The sequence below is a fragment of the Eptesicus fuscus genome, chromosome 11 (genome assembly GCF_027574615.1).
Source record: "Eptesicus fuscus isolate TK198812 chromosome 11, DD_ASM_mEF_20220401, whole genome shotgun sequence".
In the NCBI taxonomy this organism is placed as follows: Eukaryota; Metazoa; Chordata; class Mammalia; order Chiroptera; family Vespertilionidae; genus Eptesicus; species Eptesicus fuscus.
Genome location: NC_072483.1, coordinates 38182813 through 38205883, shown reverse-complemented (window position 1 = coordinate 38205883; position 23071 = coordinate 38182813). Strand labels below are relative to the sequence as shown.

The 23071-nt window shown below is 47.2% G+C and overlaps 1 protein-coding gene and 1 long non-coding RNA gene across 3 annotated transcripts in view; one reads left to right on the top strand and one right to left on the bottom strand.

Annotated features, from left to right (window-relative positions):
* TANC1 (tetratricopeptide repeat, ankyrin repeat and coiled-coil containing 1) overlaps positions 1 to 23071 on the bottom strand; it is a 184126-nt gene that overhangs the window by 102660 nt on the left and 58395 nt on the right. The gene's annotated exons all lie outside the window — the stretch shown is intronic.
* Positions 7954 to 17639, top strand: LOC129150674 (uncharacterized). Of its 2 annotated transcripts, none has more exons than XR_008557402.1 (3): positions 7954 to 8257; positions 10112 to 10344; positions 17553 to 17639. It is a non-coding gene; the product is annotated as an uncharacterized LOC129150674 (long non-coding RNA). The 2 variants fall into 2 exon arrangements; XR_008557403.1 differs by having other exon boundaries at positions 7954 to 8266.

The following is a 23071-nucleotide window of genomic DNA, read 5'->3' as shown; positions in this document are numbered from 1 at the left end:
GAAGAATTAACATCATTAAGATGTTCATACTACCCAAAGCACTATATATATATATATCAGCATACTTCATAGATCTAAAACAAATATTCCAAGAATTTATGTGGAACCTAAAAAGACACCAAATAGTAGCAGCAATCTTGAGAAAGAAGAACAAAGTTGGAGGGATCACAATACCGTATATCTAACTATAGTACAAAGCCATTGTAACCAAAACAGCCTGGTACAGGCACAAAAGCAGGCATATAGATCAATGGAATAGAACACGGACCCCAGAAATCGACCCACCATGCCAATATGGTCAATTAATATATTTGACAAAGGAGGCAAGAGCATATAATGGAGTAAAGACAGTCTCTTCTATACATGGTGTTGGGAAAACTGTACAGGTACATGCAAAAAAATGAAACTATACCATCTACTTACACAACACACAAGCATAAACTTAAAATGGATAAAAGACTTAAATGTAAGCTGTGAAACCATAAAAATCTTAGAAACCATAGGCAGTAAAATCTCAGACATCTCATGTAGCAGAATTTTCACCAATACACCTCCTAGGGCAAAAGAAACAAAGGAAAAAATAAACAATTAGGACTACATCAAACTAAAAAGCTTCTGCACAGCAAAAGAAACCATCCTCAAAATTAAAAGTGAACTCACTGTATGGGAAAACGTATTTGCCAGTGATATGTCTAATAAGGGGTTAATTTTCAAAATATATAAAGAACTCATAGGAAGACAAACAATCCAATTAAAGAGTGGGCAAGAGACCTTAGTAGATACTTCTCCAGATAAAGCATGCTGATGGCCAAGAGCCATATGAAAATATGCTCAATGTCACTAATCATCAGAGAGATGCAAATAAAACAACAATGAGATATCACCTCACATCAGTCAGAATGCTTCCATCAATAATCCAACAAACAGCAAGTTTTGGCGAGGATGTGGGATAAAGGGAACCCTAATACACTGCTGGGATGTGGGAATGCAGACTGGTGCAGCCACTGTGAAAAACAGTATGGAGATTCCTAAAAAAATAAAAAATGGAACTGCAGCTTGACCCAGTGATCCAACTTCTGGGAAAATATCCTAAGAATCCTGAAACCAATCAGAAAAAAAACAAACATATGCACCCTTATGTTCATAGCAGTGTTATTTACAATAGCTAAGATCTGGAAACAGCCCAACTGCCAATCAAGAGATGAATGGATGAAAAAGCTGTAGTACATTTACATAATGGAATACTATGCAGCAGTAAAAAAGAAGGATCTCTTATCCTTTGAGATCGCATGGATGAACCTGGAGATTATTATGCTAAATGAAATAAGCCAGTCAGAGGAAGACAAATATCACATGATTGTACTTATATGTGGAATCAAATGAACAAAATAAACTGATGAACAAATAGGTCCAGAGACATGGAAGCATGGAACAGACTGACAGATCTCAGAGGGAAGATGAGGGTGAGGGGGCAGCCAGGGGTGGGCAGAGATTAACCAAAGAACTTACATGCATATAGGCATAGCCCATGGACACAGTCAATAAAAATAAATTTTAAAAAATAATCAACCAATGAATGCATAAATAAATAGAAAATAATTTGTTTTTCTCTCTCTCTAAATAAAAATAATTTGTTTCTCTCTCTCTAAATAAAAATAATTTGTTTTTCTCTCTCTCTAAATAAATTTTTAAAAAAGGCAGGTCTCTGACCAGTCAATTACTCTACCTATAGCATGCACTCAATATATACCTGCCATTTTCAATCAGCATTTTAGCACCTCACACTTACTAGTACATATAGACTAGGATCACCAGACAGTCCAGGAAAGACCCTACCCTTAAAGACAGCCACCAAAACACGTTAGAAAAGGAACTCTGAGGAATCACAGAAAACAGGAGGAATGTTCCCCAGAATGAGACGAGCTACTGCATCCACTCCATGAGGGGCTACTGACAAAGAGTCCCTGGGGTGGTCAGTTGAGCAGACTGACCTCAGAATTGGGACAAGTGGAGGCCACTGTAATCAGGAGGCACTGATCTTACACTTCAACTGTCATCTATTAAACGACAATGACAATTATTTCTATACCACGAAGATGAAAAACTCCCCCTAAATGAAGTGGCCACATTCCTAGTGAAGTGCTCAACTGTGGAGAGCGGCTGCAGCATTGGATAGGTTCAAGCCTCGAAAAAAATGAGGGCAAGTGCTGCCAAAACAGAGCTTGATAGAGTTCTCAGGTGCAGGAAATTAAGTAGATTCGAAACTCGGGAGAACATTGTAAACATCTTGACCACACCCTTGCTTTGCCTTGTGGAATCTGACTATAAAATAAAGACTTGGCTTACAGGCTGAGGCACTGTCTCTACATCTGAGAACAGTGCCCCACCTAGCCCCACCTAAATTCTCTTGTCTGTTTTCTTTAATCCTTCACCACCCCTCCTCAGGTTCACCATTGGCCGTGCTGAGCGTGGTTCATATGGCATCCAACGTGGGGCCTGAGTACGGGGGAATTATAATTGTAAGGTGAAAGGATGCTCCAGTGAAGCATGTGCAGAAAGCGAAAGTAAGGTAGGGTGCAAGGTTTGGTAGCAGCTGGGTGTAAAACATGGGAAGTTCAGGATCTCAGGAAAGGGATCTCTAAAACAATGCTCAAAGAAGTGTAGTCAAATTCTTAAATTTCTTAAGTTTTGTCCAAGGAAGATGTAGATTAGAAAAGTAGAAGATGGAAAATAAGTTAACTGAGAGACTGTTTTGTGACATCTCAAGGGCCCTGAGGTAACACAAAGATCTACTCTCTCTAAAAGAAATATTTTTTGGACAGTGGTTTAGACCAGATCTGGTGTTGATGTGGGGCAGTGGTTATGTTTGTATCTTTCCAAAGGAAGCAGCACAGCCGATTTGGGTGCCAGAGTGTTGTGTGCATCACCTCGGTGGACCCAGAGAAGCTCCTTGTCCCTCCGTTCAAAAGACTGAGAGTTGCCCTGATGATAGTGATGCGGAAGAAAATAACGAAGGCTACACAAGGGGCTCAGGTGCAACATGGGGTCAGCTGAATAAGTTAATGACTGAGGCCCAGCAAATGGTAGAAAAGCGGGGAGTGGAAGCTACTCCTTCAGCCACATTTCTGGCTATGCTAGCATTGGTTAGCTGCCAGTCTTCTGTAAAGTCTTGCACAGCCAAATCTGAGGACTCTGCGTAGATATACACCAGCAGCAAAAGAAACTTTCATTTTGTGGAAATAGTCCTGAAAATGTTAACATATATGTGGTTTAGTTTCTCTCTTGTTGCTGTGTTGCATTGACATTATTTTGTTGTTGTTTTGTTAATAACCAGTTTTGTTCTTGATGTTTTGGTTATGCTGCGTAATTTGCCTAAAGCTTTTGATGTCAAGTTAACAGGAGCAAGTTTTTACTTTTATGTTTATTGTAGTAGCTTAAAGTTTTGGACAATTCCTAATCTAAACTAATAATAGACAAATATGCAAATTGACTGCACCTTTGCTACACCTAAGCCACGCCCACCAGCCAAGTCACGCCCACCAACCAATCAGGACGAGTATGCAAATTACCCCAACAAAGATGGCGGCTAATTTGCATATCAAGACAGCGTCGAAAGAAGCCAAGAGCTGAAGAAGGGAGTAAAGCTTCGAAGAAGCAAGCAAGCCGGGGGGGAGGAGAAGGGAGGAGCGAAGTCAGGGCCGGGGGTGAAGGGAAAAGCAGGCGGGCTGGTGGAGAAGGCCGGGTGGGTGACAAGGGCGGAGCGGAGGCGGGGCCTGGGGAGAAGGGAAAAGCAGGCAGGCTGGCAGAGAAGGCGGGGCGGGCGACAAGGGAGGAACGGAGGCGGGGTAGAGTGCTGCAGGAAATCCTATTGCAGGATTTTTCCTGCAACGGGAACGCTAGTTTTGTAATAATCCTTATAAAGTCCAAGTGATTGTGATGAATAATGTAAATAGAAGTGATTAAAAACAAAAAAAAAGGGGAGATGTGGAGAGCGGCTACAGCATTTGCACAGGTTCAAGCCTCGGACTAATGAGAGGGCACAGTCCTCGCATGGCAAAGCCATGTGTAGGTCCCAACTTGGAGGGCAAAGCCCTCCCAGCACAATTGGCTGTAAGCTTGACCTTATTGTCCGAACTTGTGGTCCCAGGTGGCTGAGTGATGTAGGCTGCAAGAGGTGCAGCAAGTGCTGCCAAAACAAAGCTTGATAGAGTTCTCAGGTGCATGTAATTAAGTAGATTCAAAACTCGCAAGAACATTGTAAACTTCTTGACCACGCCCTTGCTTTGCCTCATGGGATCTGACTATAAAATAAAGACTCGCCTTATAGGCTGTGGCACTGCCTCTCCATCCGAGAACAGTATCCTACCTGGCCCCACCTATATTCTCTTGTCTGTTTTCTTTAATCCTTCACTGCCCCTCCTCAGGTTCACCACTGGCCGTGCTAAGTGCAGTTCACTCAACAGTGATCAAAACTGAACAATGCATCTCCCCAACACCCCCTGACTCAGGGGAACCACTGCCATTGTCTTTCCTCACAGCTTCCTGTTTAAAATGAAATGCTCAACATTCCCTAGCATAATTCCCCCCTTTACATAAACCAGGCGCTATCAGGTTAATCTCCCCAAGTTGATCAGAATGCAAAACCACATAATCATTACCCCGAAAGCATGGTATTCTGGCTACAACTATGTTTTAAGGCAAGAGGCTCTTAAAAACGAGGCAAGACTGTCAAGTATTAGCTTGAAAATCAGCTCATCTAGCATCGCGGGCTGCCCTGCCACACTGCCGCACCTCCCATCACTCCTGGGCAGCTGACAGGGCGGGGCCTCTAAGGAAGACCCCCTTCTCCCATCAGGGTCTAAGCAGGGTCTAGGGCTGTGGCTGGAGCACCAACTTAACCAGTTTACAAGGTTTGAGGTAAATGGGGATCATTCTTGAGCATAAATTAAATCCACCTCATTGCACCTCTGGATGGATCCCTTTCCTCATCCCAGTTCCCTCATTCTCCATCCCCCGCCCCCACCCCTACCCCCAATTCTCTACTATGTGATTCTGCGGAAGCAGGCTCTCAAAGTTAAAGCGCTCGTAAGATGAAAAGAAACACAAAATGTGCTAAAAAGGTTAAACAGGTAACCATTTGTGCAGCTTGCACGCCAAGAGCTCCTGCCAGCTCCTTCCATTATGCAGGAGGGCCTGTCAGTCAGGGGGGACGCGGCCTCCCCCGCTTAATCACTTCATCCAGGACCTGGGAGGCACCGCATTCTCCCCATTCAGTCTCCAGCCTTCGTGTAAACATACTTTACCCAGCGGCCAGCTTTCCTACTCTTTTTGACATTTTAATCACACAGCTGACTATTTTGCTGCTTAGAAACTGCCATATAAGGAATTTTTTTTTTAAAGGGATGGCAGAAATAAACCAAACTGGGCTTTATCTTCGGGCAGTGAGAGAAGGGCAGGGGGTCCTTTTCATTCCTGAGCGTTTTAGTTAAAAATACATATATATACACGAAAGCAGTATTTGGGACGAGCACACCTGAGGCTATTTATTGCATTTAAAACAGATCTTACATTTCTCACAACATCTGGAGACTGTGAAAAACGATACTGTGTGGTATCAATCATTTTAGAGTTTTTGGGTTTTTTTAGCATCTTGACCTTTCACAGTAAAGGTTCCTGTCCATTTTATCTGGTCTAGGTTTTCATCTCACACTGGGAAATGTTCACAACAAGGAGAGAAAGAGGAAAAGGAGATGAGTAAGAGGCCTTTGGGGGAGTGGGAGCGGGGAACCTTTATCACCAGCGCAAATGTCATTCAATAGCCATTTCCAAACGGTAAACTCCGGTAAACCGGCAGCACCCAGGCTTGGGTTTTTAAAGAGCACGATACCTACGCTTCTAAAGTTGGATCTCTCTCCCTCATATACCCCATAAAGAAAGTATTGGGGGGGAGAAAGGAGGAGACAGAACTTGGAACTGAGAAGGGGGGAAACTTAACGCTCTATAAGAGAGACCTGGGCTGACAACACCCCCCCCCCCGCCCCCGCAGCTGTGTCCCTTGCCAAGTGGAAGCAGGTGGGTGACCAGGTGGGGCTGCCCACAACCCTGGGTTTATATGAGGGGTGAGAGCCTTGTGAAAGGTTTTTCTCTATGAGGGAAGGAGCAAGACGCTGAACTGACCCAGTCAAAACTTCTCAACTCGAGAGGAGGACAATTCCAAGCACAGTGTGTTGTCTGTCCATCACTTGGATTTCTCCTGTGGGAACAGGGGAGGGGCTGTAAGTAAAACCTAAAACGCTGCTTGAGACGGCTCTACTCCAGGGAGCGACAAAGGGCCGCCGGAGGCTCCCGACACACACGCCTGGGCACTGGGAGCTGATGCGGGCAGGGCTCCAGGAGAGAAGTGCACCAGCGGTAGCGGCAGCCGCCCTAGTCATGAGCACAGGTGACATAACCCCAGAGGGCGTCCAGAAACTTCTTTAACAAGGGCCTGGGGCCTTGTGCAAGGAGAGGAGAGTCGAAAGTCTGTGCAACCTGAGTTATTACTGCTAATGTGACTTCATCCACACGCAAGGACAGGTGGGTCTGGGAAATTTAGAACTCAATTCTAGGGAAGAAGAAATGAAAACAAGGCGGTGAGAGGGGGAACATGGGTCATCGCCTAATGGGTGGATGTAAATAAACATCCATTATCAAAAGGTGCTTAAATCTAGTGGGAAAGCAGTGTATCAAAACGCAGCCATGCTCCTTCCAGCAGGCGCCATTGAGACAGACGTGGACAAAGATTTTCAAGTCTGTTTGCAGGGTGCGTGTTTGCAGCACTGTGAGTACAATAAACTCCTCGCTCAACAATAATCCAAGTGATGTTTCTACTTCCTTCCAGTGCAGCTTGATCGGACTGCTGTTATAGACTGTATGCAATTGCTGTATGCAGTAAAGCACAGAAATTCGTTCATTCACTTCATTTACTCCGGTATCTGTTGCAAGTCCACTGCGTGCCAGGCACGGGGTGAGATCCTGAGGACCTCCGCTGAGGGGACAAGAATCTTTATTACCTCGTTTGAATTTTATTTCAAAACAATTCAACATACACAGTGTGACATAAATGTGGGTCAGTTGGCTTTACTCTATCACCTAAAGGCAATTCATTGTCTTAATCTGGAATACAGGCTCCAGGAGTAATTCACTAGCTTTTAATCAAGAGTCCACAGTAGGTCAGTTAGTGAACCATCCTTGTCACCAGCCAACACCAAGGACATGCTAATGGGCACACATGGGGTTAGAAGTGGATTTGCACACTGGCTGAATTTCTGACCTTGTTAATGAGTGTAATGGTAGTTGGAAGTCTATTTTCAGTAGTGAAATTTATGATACTTGCAGTAAGAGGACTGACTAGAAATACCACAGACGCGCTCTGGCCCTTGCTGACCCAGGTATGAAGAACTAGCAGGCCCTCGGAGAGGTACCCTAGACTTGGTAAGTAAATGGCGCCAGGCCCAGAGAATGGCTAGGCCCCAGATGCAAAATAGCAGGATGCAGGAATTCGTCTGTGGTAGGCAGAACTCCAAAGATGTCACCCCAAAGTGCCAGTCTCCTCATTACTGAATCAAACATACTCTGGGGACTGCTGTGAGGGGCTCTGCAGATGGATAAGAATTAAGTTTCTAATCAGCTGACCTTAAACTATAGAGTCCCCTGGATTACTGGGTGGTCCAAAATAATCACAGAAACCCTCAAAAGCAGGAAGAGCAAGAGTGAAGGTCAGTCTTCATCTCATGAGCACACGCGACACACACCTAGGGGGCTTCCAGAAACTTCCAAAAACCCATTTACAAGTGCCTTGTGTAAGGAGAGGAAGGTAGCAAGTCAGTGTAATCTGAGTTATTACTCCTACTGTGACCTCATCCACACCCAAGGAACATGAGATGAGGCGGGGGGGGGGGTGGGGGGGGGGGGCAGGTGGTCCTGGACAAAGGACTCGGCCCTTCTGGACCTGACAGATTGCTGGCCTGGACGACGGAGCAAGGAGGCCACAGAACAGGATTGAAGCCAGCTTACAGAAGCCAAGAACAATCCCCAGCCCAGAGCCAGCAAGGAAATGGGGACCTCAATCCTACAGCCGCCTGGCACTGGATTCTGCCGACCTGAATGAGCCTCCATAAAGGAAACAGCCCTGCCGCACCTTCAGCTCAGCCCCTGAAACCCAGGGCCAAGACCCACCTGGCTATGCCACGCTGTGCCTGGCTTCTCACCTCGGAACGTGAGATAAGTTTGTGTTGAGCGGATACATTCATAGCAATGCCTTAGGGCAGTGGTCGGCAAACCGCGGCTCACGAGCCACATGCGGCTCTTTGGCCCCTTGAGTGTTCTAACGCCACTTCTTCAAAATAGACTCGCCCTGGCCGAAAACCGACTTCTGCGCATGGGCCACGAAGTTTCAATCTCACTGTACGTGCGCGCCCGCTCGTGGTATTTTGTGGAAGAGCCACATTCAAGGGGCCAAAGAGCCGCATGTGGCTCGTGAGACGCGGTTTGCAGACCACTGCCTTAGGGCAACGATAGGAAACTAGTACATTGTCTATGAAATACTGTCATACTTGCTACAGGTGAACACTGAATGCAAGGTGCTCGCAGGGCACTGACCCCTGCAAGGGACAGAGCTGGGACTCTACTAGACATACAGAACTAGTTACACGGCTGTGTCATGCCAACCTGGTAATAAATCTACGTATGAGCAGAATTCAGTCCGAGACTTGTTTTCATTCAGACCTGAGTGAGTATATAGGGGAGAAATCTCTAGCGCTCACCTCCTCTAACTCTGGTAGTAATTATAATTTACCATAAAGAATGTAATACCTGCAGTTGGTTTCGTTATGCGGGTAAGAATCATTAACCAAACCGTGACATAAATGAATAACCACAAACCTTGGTTTAAAATGTCTCTGGAGGATCGAAGTCCTCCCGGACATGGAAATTTCGTGTCTCTCGGGAACTAGGGCAGGGCCTCCTGCTTTTCACACTAGCAGGAAAGGAGCCCTAAGCTGCACGATCAAGTTAACTGACTCCAAAAAGAGGGAGGCGGGGTCCTTGAGCACTTTCTTCCCCTGTGGGTTCAGACCAGTTGTGCTCAGAGAGGGGTCTCAAGGCCAGCAGCAACAGCAGCAGCTGAGCTCTCGTTAGAAGTGAATTCTCAGCCTGAGGTGAGGCCAGGGCACTGAGGGATTCGGGTGCACACTCGGGTTGGCCTGTCTGGTGTTAGCGATACCACACCCAGCCCATTCTCTGTGGCAGCTTACACGGAAGTATGAAGATCAGACAGGAAGAGTCACCAGTGACACATGACTAGGGAAGGGGAGAGGCAGGACCTGTGCTGGGCTGAGGATGAGGTGGGGGTGACCTGTTCCCACGGGGCGTGCACAGGAGTGGGGAGAGAGTGTTACCCCCTTCCCATTCCCACGGAAGCAGGACAGCCTGCCTCTTGCTGGCTCCCTCACAGTGCTCATCACAGTGCTGGGTACTCAGATAGTTATTAATTTTGACAAGAAAAGGTTTCCTTCTGCTTTTTTTTTTTTTTTTTTTTAATATATTTTATTGATTTTTTACAGAGAGGAAAGGAGAGGGACAGAGAGCTAGAAACATCGATGAGAGAGAAACATCGACCAGCTGCCTCTTGCACACCCCCCACCGGGGATGTGCCCGCAACCAATGTACATGCCCTCGACCGGAATCGAACCTGGGACCCTTCAGTCCGCAGACGGAAGCTCTATCCACTGAGCCAAACCGGTTTCGGCTCCTTCTGCTTTTTTAATGCATTTAACTTACTTGCTGTAAATGAATAATGTCTAAGGGATTTCCTGATTTGGGAATATTTTTCAAGTATTCATGCAGCACAGTGGCTACCATGGAATCCTGTTCTAACCTCATTCCTTCTTTCTGTCTAGGGCAGGAGACTTGGGGGAAGGAAAAGGAAGGAGTGGGAGAGAAAGGCCTGGGTCCCAGAGGTTCCCACCTGTTGGCCAGTGGGCCATGAGTCCACCCTAACCATCCTGGAGAGGGCAGGAGAGGAGGAGCAGTACTGTGTCTCACTCATCAGCTCTCCCTCCATCCTCCACAGTGGCCAAGACTTCTCCATCCTCCTCAAACAAACCTCGGCTACACACACACATGCACACCCCACGTGTGCCCCACACAGGAACCCTCAGCTCCTACATCGCAGAGATGATGGCCACTAGGAGGAAACACCTGAAATGTTCCTCCGCTCCATCCTCGCGCTCACTTACAACGATTCTCATCCTGTCACTCCATGAAAGCTAACCCTGCACCTGTGCTCAGGTGTCAAAATCAAAGGTAAGAAAAGACAAGACAGATGTAGGATCCAAAAGTTTCTATGGAGAAATAGCTATAAAAATTGTTGCTCTGAATAGGAGGATTTGCCCATTTAATCAAAGATTAACCTGACTAGGTTGCACTGAGACCACTCAGAGGGCCCAGTTAGACAACGAGCTACCACTGTACACCTAGCAGAACGGCTACAATGCAGGAAAACTATTTTTGATTATTAGAAACTGTTGGTGAGGATGCAGATCAACAGGAACTCTCCTACATTGCTGGTGGGAATGCAAAATCGTACAACCACTTTGGAAAACGACTGGCATTTCCACATAAAGTTAAACACCCTGTGACCAAGCAATTCCACAAATGGGGACTGACCCAAGAGAAATGAAATTGTATATTCACCCAAAAGACCTGTAGGCACATATTTATAGCAATTCTATTCATAATCACCAAAAACTCGAAGCTACTCAAATGTCCTTCAACTGGTGAATGGATAACCAGGGGTCCTCAAACTACGGCCCGCGGGCCACATGCGGCCCGCCGAGGACATTTATCCAGCCCGCTGGGTGTTTTTGCCGCCGCTGCCTGTCCTGCTTAGCAGCCAACTTAGCAGTGTGCATAGGAATTTGTTCATAGTTATTTTTAAACTATAGTTCGGCCCTCCAACGGTCTGAGGGACAGTGAACTGGCCCCCTGTTTAAAAAGTTTGAGGACCCCTGGGATAAACCATGGTATATCCATGCCATGGAATAAAGTAAAGAGATACTGATGCCTACTACAACATGATGAATTTCAAATGTATTATTCGCAGTGAAAGAAGCCACACTCAAAAAGCTGTACACTGTATGACTCCATGTACTAGTACATGACATTCTGGAAAAGCAAACTACGGGCGTGGACAGCAGGCTGTTCTCCAGGGGGCAGGGGCTGGCTGCCAAGGGGCAGGATGAGGCACTACTCTGTACTTCACTGCGGTGGTGGTCACACAACTCTATGCATCTGTCAACGCTCACAGCTCTGTAAATCAAAAAGAATTTAGTGAAAAATCTTAATTAAAAAGAAGGGGGGGGCTCACGTAGGGGGTCCATCTGTGTAGGGGAGCACTGCTCTCGCTGTATGAAGCCCCCACCCTGGGCAAAGGTCTCCGACCCACGAGAGGCAGAAACAGCTAGAGGCCAGCCCAGCATCGACCATCCCCTCCATCTTGGTAAGAGCCCTAATTTTTAACTGGTCACTGTTTTTGAAAAGTACCCAACACTTCAAAAGAGACAAAAAAAAAACAAACAAAAAAAAAACACCAAAAAAACAATTACAGTCTCTTCAGTGGGTGCTGCTGGGTGGTGTATGTGATGCGGACTCTCCAGGCTGGTCTCATTGCATAGGTGTGGGGACCTGACTATCAACTGGATTGTTTCACAGCTCTGCAAACTGCAGAAAACTGATAGCAATGCAAACGATTCCTGTCCACAGCCATGCAAATGAACTCTGTCTGACAGAGAATGCAAATCTCTGCACTCCAAATCCTCATTTAAACCAGTCTTAACCTCTCCCTCAGTCCCTCCTTAATTAATGAGCTAAATAAAATGGTTTGACATATGACCTTCTTCTATTTGCATGTCATATTTTTGCCGTTTTGAGAAATGCTTTAGCAGCACAGTGCATTGTGTGAGTAAGACTGCATTTTCCGGCCTCCTTGGCAGCTAGGTAAATGCAGCCAGCGAGAGGACAGTGGGCATTAGGGGGCATTCCAAGGAAGGCTGTGTGAGGGGAGCTGACCCAGCCGGGAGAGGTCCCTTTCCGCCGTTCTCGCTTTCCTCCTCTGGCAGGAAACGGTGGCCTGCCAGCTGGTGCTCTAACCATCATCCTGGACCACACGGTAACCTTGTGGTAGGAGGGTGTGGTAGCTTATAATGGCTCCCAAGGATGTGTGCTGGACCAAAACCCTAGGACCTGTAACTGTTACTTTATTCAGAAAAGTGACCTAGGCGCATGTAATTAAGGATCTTGAGATAAAAGCTTCACCCTGGATTACTGTCCGGGTGGGCCTGGAATGCCATCACAAGGAACTTTCTAACCAAAAGGCAGAGGGAGATGATGCATCGCACAGCCAGAGGTTCCGAGTGAAAACAGAAGGAATGGAGGGAGGCAGCCACAAACCAAGGGTTGCCAGGAACCCCCAGGAGCTAGAAGAGACAGGGAACAGATCCTCCCCAGAGCCTCCTGAGGGAGCACAGCTCTGCTCACACCCTGGGGAGAGAACAAACCTCTGCTTTTTGAGTGCAGGATGTTATGGCGGCCCCAGGAGACTAAGACAGAGGTGAGCAGCAAGACAGAAGCCTGGCTCCTGATGACACCTTGAAGTCCACCTACCCCGGACTGTTAACAAAAGAGAGAAATACACTGAGTGGCCAGATTACTATGATCTCAGAACGCATAATAATCTGGCCACTCAAAATATATATAGTATATGTATGTGTATGTTAGAGGCCCAGTGCATGAATTCGTGCATGAGTGGGGTCCGGCCAGCCTGGCCAGGGGGAGGGGACATGGGCAGTTGGCCGGCCTGCCTGCTGGTCGAGCTCCTGGTTGAGGGGACAATTTGCATATTAGCTTTTATTATATAGGATATACACTGAGTGGCCAGATTATTATGCGTTCAGAGATCATAATAATCTGGCCACTAGTGTAAATTATTTTCTTGTTTAAGCTATTCTGTAGTATTTGACTGTCTTTTACTTGAAGCCAAGCAATCCCCATATGGTAACCTACTGGGGTCATGAATTACTGGCCCTGACCTCACCTCGCCTGAGCTGATCTAGAATACTGGTGGTCTGGCAACCTCAGCAAGACTGAAAATTAAGTGACGAGTCAAACCCAAAATATTGACGAATGGTGTTATATTTAGGAATAAGTTTGCATCACTGGGCATCAGCAGGGAATGTATCCAGGAGAGGATTTTTCGTTTTTAAAAATGTAACATGGAGTATCGGACTGCTTGGCTTTGATTCCTATTTGAAATATGTAACTTTTAGCTTCAAGTGAAATTCATTTTAAATGTTTAATTTTAATTAAATTATAACCATAAGACTTACAAATTGCATTTAAAGGCTTATGGAAAGCCGTGGTTTAAATTTTTACTTATAATACGTTGAGCAATAATTTGAAAGTCTGATCATCTGTACACAAACTGCTGCTGCTGCTCTCAGACGTCAAATGCTCATTTTAACAACAGCGGCTCCACTGTCTACAGTCAGTCTCTCGCTTCCAAACTACTCAGGAGCTCAAGACCCTCCCATCCTAGAAAGAAAGAGGGAGAGAAAGAAAGAGAGAGAGAGAGAAAAGGAAGGGGAAAAAAGCTCAAGTCCATCACTGTCTACAGCCTGTTCCCCTTCTCACCCCCCCCCCCCAGCTCTGGTCCCTCAGTTGAATTCTAGACCCTTCCACAGCCTCTGACTCACTGCCATCGCTGTATGCTTGCCAGCGTCCCCAACAGACTAGACTCTCTGCCCCAGACACCATCCTGAGGTGAGGAGCAGCGGCACCCGCTGAGCACGGTCGGTCGGAGGGCCGGTGTGTCAGGCCACACACAGCGGCCTCTGCCCGTCCCAGAGCCCCCACGACAGGCTCCGCGGAGACTGGGAGTCGGGGCGCCGCAGAGGTTAGGCTGCGAGCTTGAGGCCAACGCCCTTCTCCGAGCCCTTTGGTGAGGAGGTCACATTGAAAGCACGTGATTTCCATGATCTGGGAAACCTCCGGAAAACATCAGGGGCCTACGAGAGCAGCAGCAAAGCGGTATTTTGGGCTCAGCCATGATCTCTTTCAAGTACGAACAGGACAGGCTGCCCTGGCAGATGACACAGGTGACCCATGGCATCACTGACTTAGGGGCCAGGTGAGGAGCCACAGGCAGAGCCATCTCCTACCGCGGAACCGCCGTGAGCGACCCCGCCGGCCACAACCCCCTCAGCAGCACCGCTTCACCTCTTCAGTGTCCCGGGCGCAGGACACAACGGAGAGAAGGCTTTCCACAGAACTGCGGGGCTGTCAGCATCTTTTAGAGGTATTCTCATCTGCCCCAGAAACTGCAACTTCACTTCACCGCCCTCTCAACAGCGGATCAAAATAAACATAAAGTTTAGAGCTCCTGGCAACGCTGATGGATTACAACAAAAAGAGTACCTGCTTTATTTTTTTAAAAAACAGCTCTAACAGGCTGTCACACGAAATCTCCACTGTAGTCACCTTGGTCAACCACAGGCCACATTAAAGGATCCCAGCAACGCACCCAACTCTCGGGATCTGAGGACTCCTCCTGTGGATGTAAACATTCCTGAAGGCAGAGAGCTGCTAATCTCCTAACCGCCCTCCCTCCTCTCCCCCCCACCCCCCCCCACACCACACACACACACACACACACACACACACATTCCCACAGATCACAGTGAGCTTCAGAGGGCTCCCTGGCTGCTTTCCACGGACGCTTAAACATCATAGGCCTGATTGCAAAAACATCTTCAAACATCTGGGCAAAGAAGAATGAAACTATTAAATTAAGCCCACAACCTACAGCCAAAGAAAAATAGCTCCAGAAGGTCAGGATTTTTCAACCTGCTGCCCTTTTACACTTCAGCTATTAAACAGTTTTTGAATAATCAGGAGGAAAAAGCTTTCCTTAAGACACATATTAAAAGTTAACAGTTTAATATGCCCAAAGAAATAAATTGGGAATTTTAACTTCAAAGTGTTTACTTTTTATGTGAACCCGGGTGTGTATACACGCACGGTCAGAGGCAGCTTCTCTTTTCTTTAAGACTTTGCAATGTTGTTTTTTTTCTTAAAAGTACTTTTTTATTAGACAGCATGCAGGTCAGCAGTCATGGAATTCCACAAAAACTGTCCCTAGAACACACTGACCCTCCAGCAGTGACCACACGGTGGCGCTGCTTCAATGCTAATTTCAGACTAAATCCCGAAGTGTGTTTCTTTACCAGCAAGACAACAATGCTTGCGCCCATTAGCATTGTGAAGTCCATGAATGCTTTTTTCTTTAAGGTTTCAGGTAACACACATATGGTTAACAGTCCACATGGCAGAATTAAACTGCTGAGGCAGCAACTCCGCCCCCATTTTAGGCTTGACCTAACAGAATTCCAACATACTAGGCCCCTGCAAAGGCTGATCAGCCTCACTTGCAGCCAAGAAGGCAACATTGGGGGGTGGAGGGCAGGGGGGATGCTGCAAAAGGACCTCAGGGCTCACTGCCTCACAGTATAACACTGCCATTTCATCTACCTATGAATCTATACTGATATCCTATGTAACAAAAGGGTAATATGCAAATTGACCCTAATGGCAGAACAACCAGAACGACCGCTGGACCAGACACTATGAGGCGCACTGACCACCTCTTGGTCCCCTTCCCCAGCCAGCAGGCTCTGATCGCCTGATGGCCACCCGCTGCGGGGCCGGGGCCAATGATCAGGCGGGAACTGGCCATCAAGCACCGATCGCCCGATGGCGAACGGGGAACTGGGAGTGGGTGAGGGTCGGGTCGGCTGCAGGCAGCTGGGGAAGATGGCCCTGATCACAGGCCAGGCCTAGGGACCACACCTGCACACGAATTTCGGGCCTCTAGTACTAGTATAAGTAAATTGGGGAAGAAGAGATAAACCTCCCATGCAGAAAAACTCTAAATAATGTATGTAGAGAGTCCACTCTCAAGGAGGGGAGCATCACTCCCACCCTTCATGGTGGGCTATGCACAGTGACTTCCCTCCCAGGAGCACAGCATGGAGAGGGACGTAAGGAGAAGAGTAACTTTACCCTGAGAAACCTGACGACCACTACCCGGTCAGGTAGCCCAGGTGATTATAAACTGGGCTGAGTCACAGTGCTAGTGTGTACCATCAGCACGATGTGATGAGAAGGGCACTTTTCGCCTGGGGTCCTCCTCCCCCAAAACCCACAGCTCCAGTCTGACCACGAGGAAAACAGAAATCCCAGCAGAGGGGCATCCTACAAAACACCTGAACGGTATGCTCTGCCTCAAAACTGCCCAGGTCATCAAAACCAAGGGAAGTCTGAGAAATTGTCTCAGCCCAGAGGAGCCCAAGGGGACACGACAAGTAAATGTAATGAATAAGATTAGGTATAAATGAAAGAAATACCAGGGAAGTATGGGCTTTAGCTAATAATGTTCATTACTTGTAACAACGTGTCATACTAATGTACTAGGTAATAACTGGGGGAAACTAGGTATGTGGTTTCTGGGAACTCAACTATCTCTGGAGCTTCTCTATAAAATTAAAACTATCCTATCTAATAATAGAGTAACATGTAAATTACCATCACTCCGCTACGCCCACGATTGGGCGGCAGGAGGCTGGGGGGCGGGACTCGGGGTGGCCTATCCGGCCATTGAGAGGCACGGATCTGCTGCCACTGAGGGAGACTACCCTGCTGTTGAGAGGTGCAGGGGGTGGGACTCCCACCCCCCGTGCCTCTCAATGGCCAGATCCATGGCCGCTGAGGGGGCCTGCCGTGGATACCCAGCTGTGCCTCTCAACGGCAGGGTAGCCCCCCTCAGTGGCCACGGACCATCAACAGCAGGGTAGCCCCCCTCAGCGGTCGCGGACCATCAAAAGTGCCTGTCTGCTCCGGCACCAGCAGACAGGCACCCAGCTCCACCCGAAAAGCGAAAGCGTGTAGGGGACCCTACACGTGCATGATTCAATCATGCACTGGGCCTCTAGTTCTAAAATAAAAAGTTTATTTTAAAAAGTTCACTCAAGGTGCAAATGATAATTAAGAGACACCTTCGCATATAGAAGATTCCCTCTACCTTCTGCATGAGGAATTCAGGCTCACGGTGGCCTGACACTCATCACAGAGGAGGGAGGCTGTGACAGGCTGAACTGTGTTCCCCCAAATTCAGATGTTGACGCCCTAACTACCAGTATCTCAGAATGTGATTGTATTTGGAGAAGAAGCCTTTAAAGAAGTTGAATAAGTAAGTTAAAACGAGGCCACTGGGATGGACCCTAATTCGATCCGAGTGGTATCTTTAAAAAAGAAAAATTTTTCCATTTTATTATTTTTTCCCATCATTACTTACCCCCCTGTACCCTCTGCCACCTCCCCCACCTCACCCGCCCCTCCCAACAATCACCGTACACTGTTATCCGTGTCCATGAGTTCTTTCTCTTTTTTCTTTCTTAAAGCGGAAATTTGGACACGCAGACACCAGGGACGAAAGACCATGTGAGGGACACAGCGAGAAGATGGTCTTCTGCAAACAAGGAGACGGGCCTGAGGAGAAACTAAATCTGCCGACACCTTGTCATGCCTTCTAGCCTCCTAACTGTAGACAATAAACGTCTGCGGTTGCCCATGGTGTGTGGTACTTGGCCATGGCAGCCCGCGCTGACGAATACAAGGGTGAAGCCAAAAAACACACAGCGTCACTGGAGTCACAGAACAACGGCAGGAACGCAGACCTTGCTGGCTTCTGTGCCATCTATGCCTTTTGGGAGGGATTTGACCTAAGGCTGCTGTTCCGGGTGACAGTGGAGTGGAGTGGAAATGACCCGGGGGCTTTGGGGTCAGGCAGACTGAAGTTCAAATCCCAGCCAGTCATTAACTGGCTGTGTAACCTTCAGGCAAGTCATCTACACTCTTGGGTTTCTCCATCAACTCTAAGTGGGGCTGGTACCTGTACCTCAGGGTTAAAAATGTTTATCTAAAGCAGGCATCCTCAAACTACGGCCCGCGGGCCACATGCGGGTGTTTTTGCCGTTTTGTTTTTTTTACTTCAAAATAAGATATGTGCAGTGTGCATAGGAATTTGTTCATAGTTTTTGTTTTTTTTTAACTATAGTCCGGCCCTCCAACGGTCTGAGGGACAGTGAACTGGCCCCCCGTTTAAAAAGTTTGAGGACCCCTGATCTAAAGTGTCTGGGGCATGGTAAGCACTGAATAAATACTAAGTTTCCACTCCCCGTTTCCTTTCCTCTAAGTCAGGTTGGCCAAGGAAGGACTAGAGGCCAAACCTGTCCCATTGCATGTTTTAAAGATAAAGGGCAAGCAGAACACAGCCATGCGTGGTCGTTTATGCATTGTCTGCGGCTGATCTGCACTACAGCGGCAGAGCTGAGTAGTTAAAACACAGACCTTGTGGCCTTCAAAGCCTAAACTATTCAACACCTGGTCAATGACAGGAATGTTTGTTGACTCTACTCTAAGGTCATCAATTACCCTATTTTCAAAGGCTAACAAACACTTTCCATTCCTTATCGTACTTGACCTTCACAGCATTTGGCACAGATGCCCTGTCTTGAAATCCTTCCTCCTCCCTTGAGGGCAGTGCGTGTGAAACAACCAAGATGCAAGATATTCAAGGTCAAACTTGCTGTCCCTACCTGACCAACCTGTTTCTGTATTCCACAGTGTAGTCAACATACCGGCATCTACACCCGTAGGGACAGGAATCCCAGAACTGGGGTCGCATTACACCTGTCAGAGCCTTACGGTCCTCACCTAAAATACGAGAATAATGACCACCTTGGAGACACCTGGTAACTACCTGGTGCATAGGGGAAAATGTAAAGCCATTAGCACAATTTTTAGAATCTGGACCCATCTAGAAAACCAAGCTTCTAGCAAGCTTCCCAACTGGGTGGAAAGAATGAGGTAAGGGTGTGAAGAGAGGTGGATCCCTCATCTCTCTGGTCTGCTGGGCAGTCTAGGGCAGTGTCCCAGGGATAGTCCACTTCTCCCAACTGCTGGGCCAGTACTTCCTGTGTGACATTAGCGGGAAAGGCCTGGCAAGCCCTGGCCCTGAGCCATTTTGCACTTTTCTTCCTTCCCTAATTTTCATATCCAACAGGTCACTACAACCTATAGATTCTTTTTTCCTAAAACTTTCTCAAATTGACCTCCACCTCCCTCCATTCTCCTTGGTCACTGCAGGTGCTTAAACCACTTTACTTCATTCGAATCATTGCAAAGAGTCCCAACCAGTCTCCTTAACTCCAAGAGGGCCTGTATAGAATGAATACTGGTAGTTACTGTCTGAGCATTCAAATCTATTTATTTCATCCCGCTACCTAAAATATGGTCAAACACCACCACTGCCAAAAGAATAAAATGCTTGCTGGCTCCCCCTGTATTTCCATCCTCATCGAATGCCACCTGCCCGCCATGCCCTGAGAGCTCCAGCCACGTGCCTGCACGCCCTCCAGACTTCATGTGGGCTGTTCTTTCCCGATGGGACGGCCTTCCTGTCCAACCCAACCCCTGGAAGCACCTACTTGCCATGTAACCCCTAACTCAACCTTCAAGAACCCACTCCAAAATCACATACAGCTGGAACCTCATTGGCTCCCCCCAAAAGAGGTTTGTTTGTCCCTTCTCTGTGATGTCACAACTTTGTAGACACCTCAATGCTTTAACTGTCATTACCTGTCTCATAAACCGAGAGGTCCCCAAAGCTTTGGGCCAAGTATTTATTTACTTTTACATCCACCTCACCTCGAGCCCAGGCTCCAACACTCAGCTGATGCTCAATAAACCTGCAGGAAGCAAATGTTTATGGAAACTCGGTGAAAAAAAGATGGAAGCTCCTCAGAGTGTCTCTGAGGCCATTCGGAAAAATAAAGGACACCACCCCAAAAATGTCCTATCCACCTACACAGCAGCCTCTTATGATGAAAGGGGCTCTGGAAAAATATTGTGCCAACTTAGCTGCCATCAAGTCCAGGAGACCTGGCGGGGGGTGTGGGGGGGTGTGAGAACGAGCCCAGAGGGCACGAGTCCATAAAAAGGGACTGTGTTTAAAGGCCAAGGGCACACAAACTAAGAATTTCCACTTTGAAAGGAAGAAACAGGGGGATGTAAGCGACAAAAATACTGAAAGGGGGTCAAAATCCCAATAAAAATGTGATTTTTCTTAAGCATTCTGCTAGGATGTTTCTTTCTCGTCTCAGGTTAAACATGTCAGACTCAACAGTCTTTATTTTATCCCTTCTGTGCATCCTGATGAAATCTACCTGCAGCACAGTGAGAATAAGTCAAGGTGCCACAGGTATCAAGCTACGATAAGATTTTTCCTGCCTTAAAAGGAGCTAGAATTCCTCGACTGCTCATTAAAACATCACAAACTTAAGAAAAACATATAGTCAAAGCTAATACCGAGTCACCATCAATTCCTCAGAAACTGCTGAGTGTGTACTTCCTGACCTGGTGGGCTGGCATCATTTTCTCCCGACTTAAGAGGGCTCAGGTGGCCACTCTGGGGCGCCTTTCTCAGCCCCACAGATTCAACCCGAAACCACACGACAACGCATAGATGCTGGGTTTGCTTCCCGGTGGATTGCTTCTCACACTCCTTCAAAACTCAGTTCCTTGTGTTTCTCACGGGTGGGTCTTCCTCACTTTCAATGGCAGCTACAACAGGACCAAGAATAAGTAAACAAGACACTGGCTGGAGCAGCACACACTACGGGAAATGAAAACCAATGAGATAGCGAACACGTCGCTGCCACAGAAGCTGTGAATGGGTCCGCTAGTCCCCAACACCATGCCCAGAACTTACCAATGCAAATGCAAATAGTAATTTAGTTGGAACGGTTTCCTCAACAGTTACTAACCCAAATCAGGCTTGAAGGGTCTCTGCACTAAAGCGGTGGTGGCTTCCCTGCCTCACGTCAGAGAAACAGATTGAAGACTGAAGTCAAGAGCATGAAGGAAATCTTACCCTTTGTGACGGCATGGAGGGACCCGGAGAGCATTACACTAAGTGAAACAAGCCAGTCAGATAAAGACAAGTATCATATGATCTCACTCATATGTGGGAATCTGATGAACAAAATACACAAGCAAAACAGAAACAGACTCATAGAGAGAGAGCACACTGACAGCTGTCTGAGGGGAGGGGTTGTGGGGGGGGGGTTTGGGTAAAAAAGGTGAAGGATTAAGAAAAAAACAACTCATAGACACAGGCAACAGTATGGTGATTACCAGAGGGGAAGGGGGATAGGTGGATGGGGGGTAAAAGGGGGGTAAATGGTGATGGAAGGAGAATTGACTTGGGGTGGTGAACTCACTCACAATGCAATAGAACTGTACACCTGAAAAGTATGTAACTACCAATTGTCACCCCAATAAATTCAATAAAAATAAAAGAGGATGAAGTGTGAGAGAGGCCGGCAAAGGGGGAGAGGCAAATCACTTAACCTTACCAGTTGGGGCAGTAGCAGCATTTCTCGGGTGTGTTTTAGGGGCCAGGCCCTTTACAAACATTCCCCCTGTCTCTCAAAGACCTAAATGGTAAAGCATTTCTTCTCATTTCCAGACGAGGAAAGCAAGAATCAGAGAGGTTGCCTAGTAACTTCCAAGGACACAGGGCTATGGAGAACAAGGACTGGGGATTTGAAACCAGGTCTGTGCTACTCTTTCAGGGCCAGAAACTTCCATGACACTGCATAGATAGCTTGGGTAGAAATTCTCTATTTAGAAGGCAGAGAGGGAAGAGAATTCAAGCTTATCTAACGGAGATAAGATCTGCTTAAACATCACAATTTCTAAAAATAAAAAAGATCACACTCTGAGAATCTATGATACACACACACACACACACACACAAACTTCAATGCATACATATGAGTGCATGTATACCTTCTTCACCCAAGGATACATTTTTCATTGATTCTAGAGAGAAAGGGGGAGAGGGAGAGAGAACCCCGGAAGGCTGCCTCTCACCTGCACCTCAACCAGGGATTAACTGAGTATGTGCTCTGACTGGGAATCAAACCATCGACCCTTAGTTGCATGGGACAACGTTTCAAACAACTGAGCCACAGCAGCCAGGGCTCATTCACATTTTAGAGTACACACATCTAGTTCTAATAAGAACTACATAACTGAAAGAAATGTACACTGTTTTGTAAAAGTGAAATATTTTAAATAAAGGCTATCTCTATTGAATTTTTGCTAAAGAACTTGAAGTCCACAATCATTTTTTTTGATTGACACAACAGCCCATGAGGCTCAGTCCAGTATCTCTAACTTTCCATAGCAAACATTTCCCAATCAAATATTAACACTAGACTCCAGGATGTGTGCAACTGGCACATATTCTCTTGTGATTCCTGAAGACCCTCAACATCCAGAGGCCTTGTGAAACATCCGAATGCCCCAGACCGAAGGGCCAGTAATGTGCCTGCATTCTCGAGTGACACTTCTGTGCAGTGTGGCATGGAGTGATGGCCTGGGCACAGTGGCCGTACATGCAGTCAACTGCATCTGCTCCGCAAAACGGGGCCAATTCTGGAGGAGGAGAGATGCACCTGTTGCTCCCCCGGCCAGTCGTGGCCCCCACCGGTCCCTCACATAATGGGCTTCTGGTGTCTGAAGTACACATTTCTGGTACAATGCAGACCTAAGCACAAGCCATCTCCTTCGTCTGGGGCTTGTCCAAATAAAAGGCAGTCTGTGTTAAAGGCAGAAGAAAAGCAGCTGTGCCATCCGGAGACAGTGTGTCTGCACATGGCACTTATGGGCCACGTAAGGGATGTTCGAGGGAACCCCGACACGCAGGTCTCTGCCTGACCTGCTGGCTTCCTCACTTCCCTGCGGAAGGAACAGCCCTGTAGCTGCCCTCATGCACAGTGTCAGGCAGTAACTGCTCGACGCCCACGGGAGTGTGGCTCACCCTGCCTGGCGAGCCAATCTGGACCATTTA